Source organism: Ambystoma mexicanum, chromosome 3q (assembly GCF_040938575.1).
Source record: "Ambystoma mexicanum isolate Mex_15411 chromosome 3q, UKY_AmexF1_1, whole genome shotgun sequence".
NCBI lineage: Eukaryota > Metazoa > Chordata > Amphibia > Caudata > Ambystomatidae > Ambystoma > Ambystoma mexicanum.
Window position 1 is genome coordinate 817,096,207 of NC_090926.1, and position 21,795 is coordinate 817,118,001.

Genomic DNA, 21,795 nt, shown 5'->3' on the forward strand with positions numbered 1-21,795 from the left:
GAAATAAAATGCCTTAAAAGTAGTCTCACTGGCCCAATCTGCCGCTTGCATAATATCTTTTAGAGTCACCCCTGCTGCAAATGCTTTCGATGCCCTAGCTCCTGTCACTGAATGCACTCCACACTTTTTCAAATCGATGCCTGCTAGCTCCATCACTTCACGCACCCACCTGGCTACTGTAGCTGCTGCTACGGCTTGGAAAGGATTCCTGCACGCCAGGGGCGTTGCTAGGTCTGAAAAAGATCTGGGGCTACGATAATGTCGGGACTGTTGGGACTCGGGGCTAGCTAGCCGTTTGGTTGTAGCTCCTGAGCATCTATCCGGGGCAACAAGCAAAATATCCAGGACTATAGCCCCCGCAGACGCCCCCTAGCAATGCCTCTGCTGCATGCTATGAGCAGCTGCGTGGTTCTACACTTTGTTGTCCTACTCTTGCATTCATTAATACATGCTGCTACACACCATTTCGTGTTAGTAGGTAAATAGGGATAATGAATAGTCGTGGTACTCGACTTTGATCTCTTGACTATCGTAAATGTGACTCCTTCTGGTCCGACCACCTTTCTGTGCACTTCCAATGCTCTGACGTCTGCCACTCACTTACAAGACACTAGGCACAATAACATGGCTAATTTACCTGACAATTGCTTCAATGAAAGATAGCTTCGCTGGCCATCTTGCCAGCAGCCACAGTACTACTGTTAAGCCCCATAACTGTAGGTATCTCGGCTCCGGCGGCACGTTAAATCTTGCTCCTTTAATGAGCCGAGTCACTGCGAGGTGCTCTCCTGCTGGAGCTCCTTCAATGGGCAGGTGACCTGCTGATATTGCTGATCTGTACACATCTATGGTCCTGAAAGCCCTACAATCTTGTTAAATGTGTGCTAGAAAATTCAAAATCACTACTATAGGTGCTGAAATGGGATGAAAATGTCTCCCTCTGCACGAGGTCGACCACTTGTTCCAAGCCATGTCATGGTTCCCCCTTGTCGATGGAGCCCATGACTCTGCGATGAGTTTGGCAGCTTGCGCCGAAAAGCCTGGCAGTGCTCAGCGTCTCCTGATATCCTGCACGCTAGTAGCGGGAAAGTCCCTCTTACTCTCAGAGGACGAAATGACCCAGTTGGATGCATGAGCAACTGTTCCCCATCCGGGAGTAATCGTGGGAAGTCCGCGGCAAGCTCCATCAGGGTCAGGAACCTCACTTGTGATTTCCACATAGGAGCTATCAACACCAACTCTGTGTTCTCCCTGCAGCACTTCGCCAGTACTCTGATCAGCATCATGAAGGGGGGAAATGCATAATATACTTTCCCTGACCAATCTTGCAGGAAAGCATCTGTCCCTAGCGCTGTTGGGTCTAATCACCAGCTGAAGTAGCTGCTAGTCTGTGTGTTGAGCCGCGACACAAACAGGTTGGTGTGCAATGGGCCCGAGAGGTGATCCAGCTGCTGAAATATTTCCATGCTCAGCTTCCAGTCGCTGGAGTCTGACAGATATCGGGAGTTTCAGTCTGCTACCACGTTGAGAGCCCCTGGAAGATACTTCGCTGTAACTGAGGTCCCTGAATATAGGCAAAAGTGCCAGAAGTCTTTCGCCAGTTCCGCTAGCAGTTTGGATTTCGTTCTTCCCAGAGAATTTATGTATCTGACTGCTGATATATTGTCAATTTTGAGAAGGACGCAGGAACTGACTCTTCCTTTCGTAAAGGCTCTGATCGCAAAGGAGCCCGCTAGTAGCTCCAAGCAGTTTATGTGGAGACGCAGCTCCGTTATGCTCCATTTCCTTCCTGTCTACAGAGAACTTGCACCCCAGCCTACGCGGCTGGCCTCTGATTCTATTAGCAAATCGGGCCGGTCTCTGAATATGGCACGTCCATTCCACGCATCGATATTCTTCAACCACCACTCTTGGTCTAGGGGGACTAGTTGGTGATATCTCAGACGCTGATGAAGATGTTACCTGGAAATATAGCCTGGATGAATAATCCTAATAGTCCTACGATTCTCGCTAGGACTCTGAACGATATTGACTGCTTGCTCAGGCAGTCTCTGATCTCTTTTTTGATGTGTCTGATCTTTCGACTTCATAATTTTAGCATCACCTTCTTGGTGTCTAAGACGAAACCCAAGAAATCCACCTTCTGTGCTGGCGTTGTGTCTGACTTCTCTAGGTTCACTAGAAACCCCAGTGATAAGAGGAGTTCTCTTACCCATGAAGTCTGATATATCAGCGTCTCTTGCTCTTCGGCTAGTAGCAGCAGGTCGTCCAGGTATATGATCATCGGAATCCCTTTCTCCCTGATTGCTTCTGCTACTGGTTTCATAAGCTTAGTAAAAGCCCAGGGTGCTGACGCTAGCCCGAAGAGCATTGTCTTGAATTGCCAGAGTTTCCAGCAGAAAGCTAAAAAATGTTCTGAATTCTAACTGGACTGGCACTGTAAAATAGGCATCTTTCAAGTCTATCCTTGTTAACCAATCTCCTTCTCTTAGGGTGTCTGTCAGTTGGTGTATTCCCTCCATCTTGAAGTGACAGTATACAATCCAACTGTTCAGATCCTTTAGGTTTAGGACTGGGCATACCTTCTATTTTCTGCGCACCAAAAACATATTGCTGACAAATCTCGGGATGGATCTGCATCCCTCTATTGCTCCTAACTGCTTGAGCTGTCTCAGTTCACATTGCAAGCTCTCTTGCTCTGCTTGAGCCAAATGTATTGCACATGGCCAGCTCTCTTGCACAAATTCTACCTGCACTCCTCTGACTGTCCACAATACCCATGCATCGCTGGAAAGCGGTAGCCAATTTTGCCAAATGCGCTGTGTTCACCCTCCCACTGGTGCGAATTTGGGGATTCCCACCTGTGGTGAAGCCTTGGCCTTGCCCTGGTCCTCTGTGGCTGTGTGGGAAGTACCCCCTGCTGCTTGTTCTCCAAGTATTGAGCTCTGCTGTTGTTTTGAGGTCTTCTACTCCTGTGGAATCAAACAGCCGCTCAACCTCTATAACGGCCGGTCCCAGCAAAAACTCTGCCTGGGAAGATCTTCCGGATCGCTGCTTGCGCTTTTTCTAGCGATGTGTAGGTGCCCACAAATCTTCCCATTAATTTGCCAAAGGTCTCTCCGAAGAGGATACTTTGCACTGCTTCCCCCGCTTTGCATGAGGCTAAATCTCCTGACTTCATATCTATTTTAGGTAGGAGTCCTCTCTTCCTCACTGAGGAGATGGCTAAGTTTGCATTCCCCAGAAGGCAAACGGCTCTCTGGACCAAGTTTGCTAGGGCCTCTGGGTCTACTTCCTCTACAATGTCCCTAGCCCTCTCAGCCAAATCCATTATTTTGGCCAGTGGCCCTGCGAGGTGGAGCACTTTCTCCTGACAGCTCCTCCATGACCTGTCTATTCTCTTGCATGGGTCCTGGTTTGTCTTTGTAACAAATGCTTGCATCTTCGGTCTAGTTCTGGCGTTTTATGCTCCTTTGCCTGGCACGTCTGGGCGTGGACATTCTGCTCTCATGCGCTGCCTTACTTCTTTGTCCAGCGCTTTTTTGGAGTCTTACTGTCATATATTTAGTGACTCCGGGGAGGGCTGCCAATCTGAGGATCTGGGGTTGCTAATGTCTTCTGGCTCAAACATGTCTGTTAACTCCCCTTGGTCATACTCTAGATGTTTCACCTTGCGCGCTCTTTTACCTCCTCTGGGTGCTTCCCAATCTTCTTGCATTTTCTCTTCTTCCTCTTGGGAAGATAGGTTTGTTTCCGTTGGCTCTTCTGGCGAGCCTGGGTCATCATTTCCCATATTGTCTTCCCCATGAGGCTTGGCACTGCCGACTGGTGCATGAAAGAGTCTCTCAGCTTTGTAAATGCATCGACTGCCTCTGGGGCCTTCTTATCTGCTCCATAAACGTGACCAAGGGGGGTTGGCAGAGGATTTCCTCTTGTGGGTCATAGTACTCCCCTTCGGTCCGCTCTGTGAGACCTCAGTGGGTGTGCTGCCGTTAATTCTGGTGCTATCATGGTTTTGACTGAGGATGGAGTCGAGTGTTGCCAGTCTGTCTTGTAAGGGTTTCACCCCTTGTGCCACTGCATCGACCAACAAGCTTCCTAGCACCTCTTTAAAGCTGGAGGCCAGGTCTAATCATTGGTCCTCCTCACTCCATTCAAACTTGGACATATCTGCTGGGTGCTTTGTGCCTGTTACCTGTACTTGCAGGTATCTTGCGCACTTCCACTGCTTCGTTGGATCTGATGTATTAAATACTTCAAAATATGTTATTATATATTTTTTTTATGTGGCTAGCACCTTGCTCAGCTTTCTTAGCTCTCGCTGCGCACTCCCCACTACACCTTTGTGAGTTTTGTGAGCTTCAGGCTCTCTGGGATGCCTCTCCTTCACTGTGACTGCTTCCTCAAGCAGTTCACCTATTTCAGGCTGTTCATGCAGCTTTCCGACATGTGTTGCATGTTTAAAGGGCTTTCCGCCACTTATTTATATTCCACAGTAATCACTGCCGAGCCTGGCTTCCGTGCTTCACTGCGGATTCAACTGCTTCTGAAATACCGGATCTTAGATCCGCAATGGCTCCTCCTACACGAAGGTGGGGGCCATTGTGCTCTTCTCCCGATTGGCTGTGCCTCCCCAAAGGTGGGGGCTGGAGCGCTTATGTCGGTGGTGAGGGAGAGCGAGCCCCCGGCCATGCCGAGAATGCGACACAGGGCTCGCCTCCCTCACACTGTTTGTCTCGATCAAACGCATATTGTCTAAGTGTGAAGGGCCACGAAAACTGCTGCGCACCCTGTTTCGCGCTAGTCTAAAATATACTTTAATTTGGATAACGGGCAAATCTACAATATACAGAGTCTCTCATAAAGCTCACTCGTATGATTGCGTTATTCTGTGTGTCTCACATAATTTACTCGTACACATTCCTGGATAGATAATCCATTCTTTCTAAAACGTGCTTCTCACACACAAGCTCAATAAATATTATAATTCTCAAGCATGAGGAAAAGGGTACTTATCTGCTGCAGAGCAGGAAAAGAAGAGGAGGAGCCCACAGGAGAAAGTGATGCATGGACTGGGTTGACTCTAAGGTGGACTACAAAGACAGTGGGAGTTGTAGTTTGGGAAGGAAAAAGAGAAAAGGGAGTAGAAAAGGACCTTTTAAAGTTTTTTTCCTTCGTTTTGTTGAAAATGCTGTGGAGTAGTCCATAAAGAAAGTTGAAGCATAATGCTCGCCTCTAGCTTTGACATAGAATTCCAAATAGTCATTGGATAACTGTAAAAAGACTGCAAGGTTGCTGAAAGAGTAAGAGGAGTTTAACTAAAGGACATCTCAAAAAAGAAAATGTTGAAGTCTGGGGAATTCACAGACTAGTTTATGCCTTTATCCAAGAACAAGGAGTAGAGAGCATTCATTAGTAGATTAGTTAAAAGACACACCAACATAAGAGACAAGGAAGATGAGAGAAGGGAAGACACATGACACAAAAATGGTGGCTACATGGCCATGCAAGCTAAACAGTCATTGAAGGTGGGTCACTTCGGAGACTTAGACATCTTAAACATCTCCTTTTTTGCCCTAACCAAGGTATGTGTATGGAGCCCCAAGCAGCGTATGTGTTTGCTCCCTTGATATCAAACAGCCCGTAACCAAGTAAATCTGGTCAAGGACATTTTTCCAGAATGTAACTACTCATTCTCACTCCCAGAAAACATGAACATAGCAGCCGGCACTTTTCCTGCATGCCCAGCAAACAAAAGATGAATTTTGTTTAAACAGCAGCATTCTCAGTTCAGAATAATCCGTGTTATTTCAAGCACTTGATGCTGACAAAGCACAATACTTATTCTCCACACCACCTTTTTTACAGTTGGAAAGAAGTACCTGAAAGTTACTTGTTGGTTACTTGTAGGATCTACATGCAATATTAATGGAATTTTTGAGGTACAAAGGAGCCTGAATTTAATACATTGCCAAATATTGATGGGGCAAAGTCACCTTTTTTTCAGGTAATTTATTAACCAGTGGAATCTCAAATTGTAGATTTTGAGAAAAGTATCAGTATCTGTCACATCATTATTAGACCCAGACCATCACCAGTGTGACTTCTCTCTGGGGTTTCAGTCCCATATTTAGTTTGGGTGCTGAGCCTACGTAGAAGGGAAAGGATCCATTCCAAAAGGATGGATTTGCCTCTAACGGTTAGCCCCACCAATGCTGGAATTTTGATAAAAGTGAACAGACAGCTAAAGAAGCCTGCCAGTACGCAAACCCGATTATGGATGAGGCCACCATTTCAGAAATTGTTCCTTTCACTTAGGGGCGACTTCTAGGTCGCCCGGTCTATAACCTCCACCTTAGTCATGGAAGCGCTCAATAACAATTCTCAACACCAAGCTAATCCTGTGTCTACAACAACGGCCATTTTGGAGGTTAATTCCCAGGAGCAGATTTCCCCAAACCAATGGATTATGGTAAAGGCCAATATTATCAACCAACTAAATTTGTGTCACAATTTTTACGATTTTAGTAAATGGATGGATTTCTTAGATAATTGTGTGGGGAACTATCTCATTGTGAGGGCTGACATCTCTTGCCAAACAGACCCCATTTCCATTCTGCTGATACATTAATATCCATCCACTTTTGACATTCCTGCTCTGCCGGTCCCTCTTCTGAGGGAGGGGAACCAATCTCCTGTTTTTACACTGCTAACATCCTTTGACCCGGCCTCCATCTTTGGCTCTGAATTTTCAGCAGGACTTGTCGTTCTATCTTCTAGAGAAAAGGATAGGGGGAGTCTTCTGCACCCTCCCCCTCTGGTGGACGATGCAAAGTCCTTGTCAGTGCCCGATACTGCTGGCTACCATGTGAATGGACATAAAATCCCCATTTAAAAAAACCTTTGGGTAAAGAAATCCCTCATGGAAGCATCAGGTTGTGGAGGTGCACTCAATATCTTTAGAATGGTCATGATGGGGCTTAATTATAATGAGTAATAAACTGTATTTTTATTACTCAATATTTCAGGTGCTCCTTGTTGGATCTGTGCTACCCGATCTGAAAATAGTAGAGAGTGGAGGGTCCCTCGAAAAACAACAGGGGGCAAACAAGGGCACTCTTTCAACAATACAAGTGTTCGATACAAATAGATAGGTAACTAACAGTGCAGTTTTTCGTAAAACAAAATCTGTCTATACATTTAAAATTTTACCACAAAAGATGCATGTACTAACATACAACAGGGTATCTTCCAAAATTCAGCGGTGTCTCAAAACATAATTCATAAACCAAATGATGTTCAATTGATACAAAATTCTCAAAATGTACATCATAATAAGACAATACACTTCACATTAAATTCTCATGTGATTCACAATGCAAAATTGGCATGTATGATCTATCCAGACATCTTGATAGGATAGGCGATGCAACACTTTCAGCGCCACCCTAGCATCTATAACGAACTCCTATCCAGTCATCTTGATAGGAGTTTGTTATAGATGCTAGGGTGGTGCTAAAATCACTTAGTGTTGCATCGCACCCTTTGACTACACGTTTCGGGCCTTCTTGGCCCTTCTTCAGGTAAAGATATCGAGTATTTAATTTATTTTCTAGAAATAAACAGATGATTCTGTTTTAGTGATAGTTTTCAGTGAGTACTCCTAAGTTATCCTGTTCAATATCTGTGGTAATTAGATCAGTTCATAGTACTCAAGGACACTAACCTTAGAATTAGTGAAGAGCCGAGTATGTGGGCTGATTTTGTTTTATGAAAAACTGCACTGTTCTTTACCTATCTATTTATATCTAACAATTGTATTGTTGAAAGAGTGTTTGGCCCCGTTGTTTTTCGAGGGACCCTCCACTCTCTAAGGAAATCCCTCATGCCACGGCCCAGGGATGAGACCCTTTGGAATTTGTCATGGACAAAAGGAACTTTATTATTACCAGTGTAGAAAAATCCACAGGGAAAGAACCCAGGGATGCTTTAAGGAACAAGGTCCTGACCTGGCCTTGCCAACGAGCTAAGCTTGGGGTGGTGAGAGACACAGATCTTAAAATCCTACATTGATTGGAATTAGATGAGTGGTGTACCCAGGAAAACAGGGACTGTATCCTGGTCGGATGTGGGTCCAGTAATTTACCTAGTTACCTTAGTAATTGCAAATATTTTCCCAGAGGATCATTCAATCTAAAACTTCTAGTCGATTAGCCTGAAATTGTGTATCCCTGGATGTAAAGGTTGTAGTGTGAACTTTGTCATGTTGCATTTGTTACAAAGGTGTATTTGCTTCTTTTGTAATTTATGTTGTAAGTTGATTTTTTGTTTTGCCGCTCTGATGCCTGCAGGCTTTCAGCAATGCCTTATAAATGAATAAATAAAAAATAATAGAATATTTCCCAGAGCAGCTTTATGGCATGGCGAGAACAACAGGAGAAGGCAGGAGTGTCCTTTAATCCAATGCTATGGTTATTGGCTTTTGGCGTTCGTCTGGAAGCCGTTGGAGCTGTTGAGCCCGTATGCTACCAGGACATTCCCTGCCCCCTTGCTGCGTTGTGTTCATCTTGCCCGTTTTTGTTTTTTTTTTGCTCTTCTGCCGCTCCATATTCACCTTGTCATCTTTTCCTCAGGAGCCATTGGAGCTGGTGCTGATTAGTGAGTATAATGAATTCAGCCGTCTTTTGCAGTGAGTTGAGGTGGCCTTTGCTTTATCTTGGCAATTTTTGTATGTGTAATCAGGTACTCAGTCCTATTCCTGTTAATTGGGACCCAGGGCTATAACAGGCTATAGGCTTTATTACATTTGGTTGACAAAAGGTTTCCCCACAGAATAACTGTGCCGCACTGTTTGATAGAAATTTGTTTCTTAAAGAACCTGTATTGAGTTTTTTCAAAAATGAGAAAATATTGTGGTGCCCTTCAGTTTACACATGTTTTAGCTGCACTTGCACTTGAAGATGTGTTGAATTTTATCTTTTGTTGGTTTTCTTTCCCCTATGGGATATGGAGGACGGGAGAAACCTTTTAAATCTTTCTTGATCGCTTCACTCCGGTGGATCGATCATAATTCCCTTTTGCCTTCTGCATAGTGTTGGGCTGTTTCTATAGCTACTGCAATACTGGGTTTGTTTAACTGAATGATGGCTTTCTGCACATAATGTGGTAAGGAATCAATCTATTTTCAAGGTTAAGGATTCTTTACTTCTGGTAGAGTTTTCTTCCAAAGCAATAAGGAGATGGTATTTTGTACACGGGTGCCCAATTGTACAGGGGATTTACCGGGACCTAATTTGATTTCTTGTGACTTCTGCTTGTCAAAGTTGCCTGTTGGGTCGACCATTCGCTTGATTTCAATAAAAAAGTTTCTGTTTCAAGAGGATTCAAAAGTTGATAAAAATTGTGAAATTCTCATCTTAATAGGGGACCCGAATAACAGGTTTTTAAATCAGTGGCCATTTTGGAGACTAAGAACATTTTAATCAAATATTCCTCAGTTACAGTTGGAGTCTTAATAGATTTTCCGTCAGAGAAGTTAATTTCCCTATCAAAGGCACGGAGATCCGTTTCTTCAATGGGATCTTCTGCCTTATCAAAGAACAAAGAAAAACATGTTTCTTCCAGGTTCCAGATGTGTCTCCATCTCTGCCTGGGCCACTGGTTCGGGTGTAACACTGGGTTCTGGAAGTTCCTGGAGGTTTTCCTTTTCTACCAGGATTTTAACAGGTCTCCTAAGGGTTGGTTTGAGTCCCAAAGAAACTACTGGTGGAAGATCTATACTGGTCTTCACCACAATATTTATTTTACTACTGGGTTTTATATTAAAATCAAATAACCTTACAGCATTTGAAAAGGACACCCATAAAAAAGTATTTGTTTTTTACTATAAGTTGTTTAACATCAAAGATTGTTTCATCAGGGATACTTCAATTATGAATTAATCTCTCTGTAGTAGTTTAATGACTAGGATAATGGGAGATACCAGTTGGGAAAATTACTATTGGATTCTGATGAGTTCCCCAGTTTGTATGAGCTGAGTCAGTATTCTGCTGCTGGCACCATATGTGAAGAGCTGTCACAGTTTTATGACACGGCACACTCCCACCAGACACGGAGTCCTATCCCTGACAATGATTTTGTGCCGCACAATAAAAAAGCTTGTTACCATTAATAAACCACAGGTTTGTTTATTTGAGTAGGCCCCTAACCTGTCTTGCACCCAACCTTCACAAACACCCCGTGCCGCAATGGACTACGAACCAGGCCGGTGTGTATCAATACGATATTTATTAATTTATGGTTTAATGAAAAAGAAAAATCAAACAATTTTACAACAGCCACCAATGTTGTGGCAACACAAATGCAATGATTCCTACAGAACAATTGGTTTAGAATCCTAGCACTTTTCACATGGATCCTTAATGGCAAACAGGAAAAACGGTTTTAAAGCAAGTGATAGCACCAAGGTTAAGCACTCTCCACTGCAACACTCACCCCCAAACATCGGCTAACTTAATTCCCTTGGATGGATGGCAGTGGCAAGGAGTAAGGAAAGAGAGGGAAAAAAATCAGATTTGGAATACAGACCACCACCCCAAGATGGGAAGTCAGAAAAGAAAATGAAAACCCGTTTTGGAGCAAAACGGCAGAATCAACTTTTGCTTATTACTCGCACGGCTACTCACAACCGCTAGGGGACAGCTAGAAAGGAAATTTGTGTTGCTACACTTCAGGAGAAAGGGATACTTAGAGACTACTAATCCGCACACCAGGGCAACGTGGAAACAAGGTAGGAAAATCGATTTTGGGAAGGAAGCAAATGAAAAAGAAAAATACAAACGGCAAATGGAAATTTGTTTCACACAGGATTTGCAATGATGGGTAGCTAAGGAAAGGGGCTTAGCTTTCAAAATCGGAAATCGTTTTTTAAGGACAAGGACAGAGGCACATGACAGATAGGATTCTAGGCAAAAAGGGATTGCTCTCAATGGGACTCAAGTTTGGGTTTTTTAATGGAAATATACAAGTTAGGAGTTTGTGGGGTAATGTACACAATACACAGGCAAATTCGGTTTTCATTTATAAGGAGACTAATTCTGTTAAGGCTATACTTTAATAAAAGACTATAGTTAATAAAAACACTCTACAAAATTGTTGATTTCGAATGGCAACAATATTGAAAGTGAATTTCAATGGGGGGATTAATTGATTTATTTCAAAATGATATTAAGGACTTATAAAGACCACTGAAAGATTTATGAAAGGAATACGCTAACATACACCGGCTAATACAGATTCTTCTATGGAGAGGTGAATTAATTATACTGGCAATTTGGGACTTTAAATGGGATTTTCCATGGGGTTTCAATGGGATTTACAGTGGTGTTTCAATGGGAGGAAATATTGGATGCAATGTTACAAAAGGAGAGAGGTATGCAAGTTGGGGCTGGGGTTATTTGCTACTTACAAGGTAAGCCTTGCTTTGGGAATCTGGACAGCCAGCTGGATCTCAGGACTCTCTGAACAGCTAGGCAAGGGGTCTGGTCTCTGCACTCTCTTAGATGTTATGTTATGTTATGTTAAAGAATTTCTAAAGCGCATGTTCACCCGGAGGTATCTTGGCGCTAGGGTAGACGGAAAGGTGCAGCAGCAGGGACTAAAACAGATAGATGGGATTCTGGACAGGCAGCTGGATCTCAGGACTCTCTGGACAGCTATGCAAGGGGTCTGGTCTCTGCACTCTGTGTGGATGGGATTCTGGACAGCCAGCTGGATCTCAGAACTCTCTGGACAGCTAGGCAAGGGTCAACTTTCCCCCCGTCCTCCTCCTCTTGTCTCCCTGGATTCTTGTGTGTGTGTCAGTTTCTTTGTCTGGTATCGTCCCCCCTTATCTAGGGGCGTACTCTAGAATTACTCCTACCCGCAGATCAGACAGTTTCCCATTCCTCTCTCCGCCCCCTGGCATGATTGGTTCAAGGGGGGATGAACACCATCTGTCTGTTTATTACAGTTCTTTGTTCTCTTGGCCAACCTTTTAGCAAAACTGAGTTATGTATCATAACTTCAAACTTATGCTAGACACTGTCATAAGAAATAGATAGGTGGTTTCAAGGGGTCATACGGAATTAGGCAAGCCGATCACCGCTGTTTTTGGTGGCACTGTTTAATGTCGTTTTTTAGGTGACAGGGATTTCTGTTAGCACCTGTAAATGCACCCCATAGAGCCAGGAATGAGACTCAGACACAGAGAGCTCAAGTTTGCTGCTATAGGCTTTTATTCAAAATAAAAATGGATTGCAAAATGCCTCGCTGTCCCTACTCGTATTTCCTTACCTCAACCAAAAACGAAGGGTCTCTCAGATGTCAAGATGTCTAAAGCAAAATGTCCTGTGTCCGAAATACTATTCGGCCCTCACATGCTACAAGTAAGTCTAAGGTGAAAAGGGTAATATCTTTGGCCTGGAAAAAACAAAATGTTCAAGTTCAAAAGGAGAGGAGTAACTCCAAAGGTTTACAAAGGATACAGTTCACAGCTCCAGGGAATTGTTACCTTTCCCAGGTTTTCTCTTAAAGACACTTTAAACTCCTAAGTGTATGAGTCTTCCTTGGAATTCTCTGGTTAACACAAAAAAACAATTTGTATATAAAACAAATTGACTGTCAATTTCGACTTCATAGGATACCTGGTGTACTCCCCCTGACAGTTTTCTTCTCCACTTTAAAGTCACTTTTTATTCACAGTCTTGGCATTACCTGACATATTCACCTACCAGGACTTCCTCATCTGAGTCTCTTTACACACTTGCCAACTTGGCTTTGCCTTGTATACTCTCCTGCTTGTTCTTTTTCATGTGCTTCACTTGCATTCATTGTGCCAGTTCCCCTTTGGACATTTTGGGTTTCACATTCCATTTTATGCCCTTCATTTACTTTTATTTGTCCTTGGTAAGGATGCCAAAGCACCCCCGTGTCCCAGTTTCCCTCCTGAGGATATGCCGGCTTTCTGTGGTGTTCTTCAGTTCTCCCGCGGGAAATGCAAATCAGTGCTTCGGTGTCCCTTTCCCACTTCCTGGCTCAGCAACTTTGCTTGGCAGCTTCTGCATCCTACCTGGCACCTGCTTGCCTGCTGTTTGCTTCTCCTTGTTCGGGCGGCGTGGATACTGCTCTTACGATTGCCAGGAGGACTTCCATCCTCCTCTAACGGCCTCTATGCGGCAGACTGGCTCCTGCGGGCTTCTCTGCAACACCTCATTCGATACTGAAAGGACGAGGGTTTCCCAGGCAGTGTCTCTGCTCTGCCATTTGATTAGGATTTTTGACTGTCTCGGCACCTATTATACGCTCACAAAAACTAGAGCTCTAGAGCATGTCCTGTTCTTCTCACCTTTACTGATCCTCATTGCTCCATTCAGCTTTTTCATCACATTACTTTCATATGCAAGGAAATGGTCGTCAGTTTTGGTAACTTATGCATATAACATTATAAGGTATTAGCAGTAGGTCCCATATATGGTGGAAAGGAGTTATCACAATATGCCATTAGGCATGGGAAATAGAGGTGTATCCCTAATGGGAAAGGGGGGATACCGTGTCTCATCCAATGATGTCGTGTCACCCCCCCCGGAGAATCACTTCCCCCCATGTGTCCTCCCTCATATAGCTACCCTCAGGGTCAGGATCAGTTAGCGGCTGGCGTCCCCTGGCCACATGAGGAGCAGCTACCATCAGGGAGATAGTGATGAAATCACCAGATTCATCAAATGTGTCTGGTCAAGTACTAGAGCTTTCATCCCAATTCAAGTCTGCTGATTAAAAGGGTCTACCCAAACAATTCCTAGGTATGGGCTTGTGGAACAGGTTGTATTGCAATCTGGTACTGCGCCGAACAATAGTCGGTTGTGAGATGTTCTAGCAAGAAGCACCCATAGAAGGGAACGTCTTTTAGAAGAAAAAATGTAACAATCCAATGAGGAGCATGGATGCATACACGCTTCTTCAATGGCATGTGTAGAACTAGATTCTGAAGAAACCATCAGCGAGAAGGATCTGGTGAGTTTGTCTAAGGAAATTTCATCCAAGTATCTCTAGCTGTGTCTAAACTCTTAGAATCTCCTTAGAAGAGCATGGACAATGTAATTGCAGAAATCCTCTCAGAGACACTTCAGACAATTAAGATAGATGATGGCGTTAGCCACACTAGGAGTTGTCAACACATTAAGGAGTGGATTATCTTCAATCTCAACAAATGAAAAAACAGTATGGATTTTTCTCTATCGGTGGAATCCTTTGACCAAGTGGCGACACAAGTACCCCCTGTTACAGTTGATAAACAGTGTCAAAGAGACCTGACTTTTACCCAGATACATCCTCACAAGTTGGATATAGCCTGTCAAACGGACCTGGTTGATACTACCTACCCTGTAAGGTTTGGCAGTGAAGCTAGTGATCATCAGACTGGCTTGATTTCCCCAGTTTTTGGCGTTGTATCTACAATGATACCATCAAATTTATCACATGCTACCAAACCTTTGTTTAAAAAGACCTTGGTTACAGCAATCCCTACCTATAGAAATGCAGCCACACCTTTAGGGCAGGATATTCACATTGGGAAATCCAGTATGCCTGAGATTAAGGACCTTAATTTAAGAAGGCTTATTATGGACCACAGAAACTTTATTCTAACCAATGTGAATAAACCTGAGAGATGTCAAACCAGAGAATCCTTAAGAAATACAGTCTTGTATTGGTTGCAGGTGAGGGTTGGTCCAGGTTGCATTAAAACGCAAGACCTAAGATTCCTACAAAGGATGCAAATTAAAGAATCACTCGCAGGGAATAACACCTACTGTATTGTCATAGGGTGTGGCCAGAGCAACTTTCCTTTGTTTTTAAATTGTTGCAAGACCCTGAGTAATTGTTAATTTGCCACTAATGTGAGAATTGATTTAGATGACTTGTATTAGATTCTTACATAGTTCATTGCTGCTGGATTTTTTTTTAAGTTATTGGCTGCTTATAGTTTGTTTTGTCTATGTTCATCTTCTTGGTTATTTCTTTTGTGCTCTGAGGCCTGCGGATGTGTGGCAAATTATACAAATTTAAATCAATACATGATCCTTATGGTTTATGTACAGTGTGTAAACACACAACTGAGACACAATCTATTGGCATTGGTCTAACTAAAGTTTGCACAACATTTGATCATAGAAACAGTAACAGCACCAACATTATTTATATGATCACTTGTCCTTGTGGACTCCATTATTTTGGTAAGACTGACAGGAAATGTCAAACTAGGACTATGGAACATCATAGTTTCATAAATCTAATATAGAAAATGACCCAATCACATAATTTTCTGGATAGTCAATAAGTCATTCCACAGAAAACCATGGAATCAAGACATTATTAACAAGAAATTGTTAAATCTTGAAGAAAAATATATTTACTTTGCCCAGAGCCACATCATTGGATTAAATGAGAATGTTGAATGACACAATGCTACTTGAACTTTGATGTGCAGACACTATTCCAATTTAAGGCCTGTGCTCAAGAGGAGAGCATTAAACTCTATACATTTCCCTTTCTTCTACTTTTTATCATTCATTATGAATGTTTGTTTGCCCCATATAATGGAGCCTCCACATCCCCTATCCATTGTGGTAATCATTTTTGTAGTCTGTAACATAATTTTTATATTCCGTAACATTAACTTGCCACAATAATTATAGCTTCACTTGTCTTTATTTCATAACACTGCACAACATGTCTTAAATGTCATCATGTTACAATATGTTATGTGATGACATCATGACATTAAGTCACGCTACATGGCATATTTAAAAATCACCATTTTGAATTTACCTCGTGGTTTCAGCATTTCCATCTCTGTTGGATAAAGGATGCATTTATTTAACATCTTTAACAAGATAGGGTAAGCCATTGAGACAACTTGTGTTGATATATAATCAATACAACTGAATGGTTATAATCTTCTGCTTCCATTTTTTGAGTGGCATTAGAATTTACATCTTGATTATTTCCCATAATATTTTTAGTGTTATGGTGACATTGTGAGATCCAATGGAGATCTCTCTGAGGTTGCGAGATATGTGAGCAGCGTGGCAATGAAAAGATCAACCTAACGGCTGAATTCTGTGCAACCTGTAAAAACTGAATTCGCTTCTTTGGAACAGCTATAAGCAGGGCGTTACAATAGTCGAGCCTCGAATTAACCAAGAAACCAACCACCAAAGGACAATCTTTAGATAGAATCAGTGGTAATAATGGTTTTAGAAGTCCGAGTTGGTAATATACTGATTTCACTGTTTCGTTAACCTGCAATTTACAGCTTAGATCTGCCTGCCAAGTGCAGCCTAGATTTTTTTACTTTTGTGGCAAAAGATGTAGAAGCAATAGTTCGGGACAAAGCACATGTGATAAAGATGTTTCCAGTTTTTTCTTGGGGCTAAATAGGATAATCTCTGCTTTATTTGGATTGAGCTGGAGCTTGTTGGCGAACATCCAGCTCTTGATTTTACTAGAACATGCAAGTACTTTCTGCATTAGCCGCACATAGATCTGCGTGTGGTCGGCATAATAATGATAACAATGTCCACATTCGGCAGAGATTTCCAGCAGATGACGAATATAAATGTTAAAAAACAATGGCGACAATGAAGAGCACTGGGGGACTCTACATTTAACTTTCAAAATGTCTGAAATAAAGGTTCCCAACTTAACTTAACCTGTTGAAATCGGTAATATATGAAGGAAGTAAACCATTGCAGCGAGGCATCAGAAACTTGGGCCGTGGCAGAGAGTCTTGAGATGAGTATCTCAAAATAACTTGTATCAAAGGCAGCCGAGAGGACCAACATAACCAACATGCTAATGTCACCCTCATCGGCTGCCTTTAAGATGTCATCCCAGACTGTCAATAAAGTCCTCTCTGTCCCATGATATGGCCTAAAGCCAGATTAGTATAAATCCAAAATGCCCTGGTCATCCAAAAAACCTGCAATTGGATTGTGACAATCTTTTCCAAGATCTCAGCCAATCATTATAGGTCTGTGATTGGACGGTAGTTTGAGTACACCTTGGGGTCTAGTGTATTTTTCTTTAACAAAGGTGTGATATAAGACCTTTCTAGTTCCCTAGGAATACAGCCCTGTGTTAATGAGGCATTTACGATAGCCAGCACAGGTGCACTTAAGACTTTCACGTATCTTCTAGCTAGATATGCAGGGATTGTCATAGGGTGTGGCCAGAGCAACTTTCCTTTGTTTTTAAATTGTTGCAAGACCCTGAGTAATTGTTAATTTGCCACTAATGTGAGAATTGATTTAGATGACTTGTATTGGATTCTTACATAGTTAATTGCTGCTGTAGTTGTGGTTGGTGGGTTTTAATTTGGACATACGATTAATAATTATTACTAATCATGTCCAATTCTACAGGTTTAAACTCAAACTTTGGGCATATCAGATCTCGATCAACCCTTGTGTTGGTATTCAGATGAGTATTTGATTCTGGTGGAGTTTCTAGATCTATATTAGCCCTGATCAAGTCAATCTTCTCTGTAAGAAAATAATCTGCAGTGGATGCACGTCCGAGGAGATCAAAGACACAGTCAATCATAAATGTGAATGGATGGGCATTAAGATGCTCATATACAGTGGTGCAGTTTACACATTGATGAGTGTGCAGAAAATTAAAGAATGTACTCTGCAAAAGGCCACTTTATTGACACATGTTCACAGAGGATCACCCATAGAGAAGGAAGGAGACTTCGAAACAACTTCAATTCAAGGACCTAGAAAGGGGGAGATTTGTTGCCTTGGGATGCACAAGAAGACCTAGGAATACAACTGGGCCTGGATCACCCAGATCAAGTATTCACTGCAGAAGCTGAAAGTGCAGAGAGAGAAGGTTATGAAAATGACATTGAGAAAGGGTATCCCAAGTTGTTCAACAATAGAACACAATGTTGCAAGGGGTTTGTGCACTGTATAAGAGTTATGGGCGGTGCAGTGCCTATTAGGACGAATACTTGAGATATTCCCCTGGCATTGAGGTCTGAAGTTAAGAGAGAGTTGAAGTGGTTAGAAAATGAGGGAATCATTGAGGAATCAGAGGCTGCAGGTTGGGTATGCCTGAAATTAGTGGTGCGGAAGAGTAGTGGGATGTGAGGCTGTGTTTAGATCTTAGGGCTCATAATAATAATACCTGCTAGGTTTCCACTTCCAAAAATGAATGATCTGACATCTGAAGTCTTGGGGCAAAATTGGTTTCTGTGATTGACCTCAAATCAGCATACCATCAAATTAGGTTGCATGATAGCTCAATGGATTCACATACCTTTATCAATCCTTTTGCATTGTACAGATGTAAGAGGATGCCATCTGGTCCAATATCAGCCTCAAGTGTTTTTCAGAGGGTAATGGATAAGTTAACAGGGAGAAGAAGGGCGATGCCGTGTTATCAAGATGACACACTGATTTGGGGAAAAGATTGGAATGAGCATGATGAACGATTGAAAGGGGTGTTGGGAAATTTGTGTGAAGCAGGATTTACTATCTTGTTAAAGAAGTGGAAGATCCAGAAAGATACAGTACACTACTTAAGACACAAATTGTCTGAATGAGGAGTAAGGCCGAAACAAGATGCTATTTAGGAAGTGGTTAAAATGAAGTCATAGATGAACAAGGCATAGATGTAATCTTTTCTAGGATTTCAGTAATATAGGAAATTCATTAAGAATTTGGCGGACAAGAAAAAGGTAATGAGGGACTTAACAAAAGAATGTAAAATGTTATTGGAGCGATATCTGTGAGATGGAATTTAAGTGTGACAAGCAATGTTTGACAGAAGCACCATTATTAACTGGATTTAGAGATGAACTACCAGTACACTTGTACACAGATGTGAGTGAGAATGTAGTAGGTTTGTGCATTGATGCAACCAGATGGTAAAGGGATGCAGATGGTGGCTTTTGCATCGCGCATTCTTTGGTATACGGAAAAGGTTTTCAGTGTTGGTGAGGCAGGTATTGGCATGTGCGTGGGGAGCAGAAACATTTAAGCATTATGAGACTGTAAGACCTTTTACCATAATTACCAATCACAAGTCATGGGTGTCAATATTTTGTAAGAAGGGACTTGACGGAATACACAGGAGAATAGTGCAGTGGATATCTGAGGTGCCAGTGCTCTACTTTGAAATGGTTTGAAAAGGGAATTAGACTATCGATGCTGATGCTTTGTTGAGGAATCTGGGTGAAGAGATTGGAATGGAAGTGTGAGAAGATGAGAATAGAGAAGGTGAAGTATTTGTGAACTTGGACATGTTGGATTAAAAGGTGTGGAGGAGCAGTTGTGAAAACAATTAAAATTATTTTTAAAAAGCGGTGAAGTTTACGTGAAATGGGTGACATAGGGAGGAGCCGTCGGAAGAATTCAAAGGGTATAGAAGAGTCAAAATGAGCTTGGAATGGAGATTCAATGCCTGTCAGATCAGTTTGAGTGGTGGTGCTGGAAGGCACGAGAGAATTGGTTGTAGGAATTGCTGATGAGGGGCATTTCGGTCTGAGTAAGACCGAGTGGATGATTAGAGTAGACTATTGGTGGAGTGGGATGGATGTGGCTATCGAGAAGAATTTAAGTATTGCAAGAGTTGTAGGGTTAGTGATAAAGTGCTGCAGCAAAGGAAGCCGGGCATGAAGAAAGTTGTGGTGCCGGAAAGAGTTTAGGATGTGGTGGAAGTGGATATATTAGGCTGCTTAGGTCTGAGAGTGACACAAGAGCGTTACATTGTTATGCTTGTTGATGTATTGCCAAAATGTTCCAAAGTATGTTTCATTAAAAATATTAGTGCAAGGAAAATAATAAAGGTCTTAGAGTCAGTGTTTTGGAGAGAAGGTGTCCCGCAAAAGGTAATTTCGGATAAAGGTCTTGAATTTATAGCTACTGAGTTTGAAGAGTTTTCAGAGGAGAGTGGGATAAAGCATGCACCAACTTAAACTATCCCAGTGGAATGCAATAGTAATGCGATCTAATTGTATGCTAATGGATGTGGTCAGGACTGGACCCGGGCGGTAATCGAGAGAGTGTTTCAATACAGGATGGCTGTGAGGAATTCGACCATCTGCACAAGGAGTGTTCACTCACCTGGACTTCTTTGATATTTTTTTTTAAGAAATGGAATGCTGGTACATTATGCTCTTGGAAATGTGTGGGTCTTATCCGCACGGATTGCCCAATGTTCACCGCAAAAACTCACACATAGTCAAGTCTACTCTGGGGGGCACAGCCTACCGTGCAGTCCTCCCGTCATGTTCAGCTGGAATGTGGTAGCCACGGGTACATCAAAGCCTCTCAAGAAGGGGGAAGGTAACACCTTCCTCCGGCCATGGCCAGCCTGATTAAAATATCAAATGCTCCATGGATCCACCCTGCCTATTCTTAAGTTCTGTGTGTTGGCAGTGCATACTGATGAGAGTTAAACAAAAGCAGACCTGTGAAGAGACTTGGTCACAGAAGTAACACAAGGGATAGGCACTAACACCTCTTTGATATGCAATGTGTCGACTTGAAGCTTGCTCCCACCCCTCTGTATGCAAGCAGTGAATGTCATGTCTGGGACAACTGTTTACAGTAGGCAATCCCTGCAGTGAACCCCCTTTTAGAGGGAAGTAGTATGTGATTTGATGGAGACAGAAAGTCTGTCCTTGCCACAAAATTCAAGGGAGAGCTGCGCTTTCATCAGGAGTCACAGAGAGCTCAATTAACCAGAGAGACACTTTGATCCACAATGGACATGAAGGTGGGTGGGACTTAGTAGTGCATGTTATCACCCCTTACCTTTCCTGTTGTAAAGCAATCTGGTTATGACCTCACGCATAACAGAAGATTGATGTGGGGACCCAGGATTGGTTCAATAAGGTAGGCTTAGCCTGCACCAATCACTGTGGCCCATTTGGCTTTAAAAGAGGGTTGAGCCCTTTTTTTGGCAGATGGTCCGATGACTTCGAAAGGAGTAAGAATAAGGACTAATTTGGACCCTGGCAGAAGGTACAGTATGCCTTACAGTTTCCGCCAGGAAGGAAGGCCAGGAGTTGCAAGAGGGAAGCAAGATCACGCCCCTAAACATCTCTCAGGGAACAGAGGGAGATACCGACCTCAGAGGACCAGTCAAGCAGCTCCAGAAATGGTATCCAGCCAGTACACAGCGTGCCCTGCTTGGTTCTGCCAGCAAGCTTTCTAGGTGGGAAGTGCCAGAGAGTTTCTGAACAAAGGACAAGGGTGTTGCCTGCAAACACTCTCCTCAGCTTTGGGCCGTCCACCTTAAAGGAAAACAAGAGCCATGCGAAGAAGCTGGGAGGGGTGCCACAACAAGCATCAAGCAGGGTCCATCTTTTAAGGACATTTTCAAGGCTGTCGATCCCTCAAACCGCAACCAGCTGCACTACTGACTGTTGTCACGCTACAGTCACTAAAGACGTCCAAGACATCTCCACCAGCATTCCAGATCCTTGAACAGTTAAGACTAATTGCTTTACCGACTACCCTCCTGTCAGTATCCATAGTGCATCCCTTTCCTTCGCGAAACTGTCTGTCCTCTGTACCTTTACAGGGTGGCCTGTATTCTGTAGTGTGCTAGAACTGTCTGTTGTAATAATAATAAAGTAGATATTTTTATACAACCTTGACTGGACAGTCCCTTTTATCGTTCGGTAATAATTGTATTTTAGCTGTGTTGCAACTAACCAACGATCCACGACCTTGCAGAGATAAG

The 21,795-nt window shown here is 42.8% G+C and overlaps 1 protein-coding gene across 1 annotated transcript in view; it reads right to left on the minus strand.

Moving 5' to 3' along the window:
* Window positions 1-21,795, minus strand: part of CA10 (carbonic anhydrase 10) — a 1,133,169-nt gene that overhangs the window by 982,791 nt on the left and 128,583 nt on the right. The window lies entirely within an intron of this gene.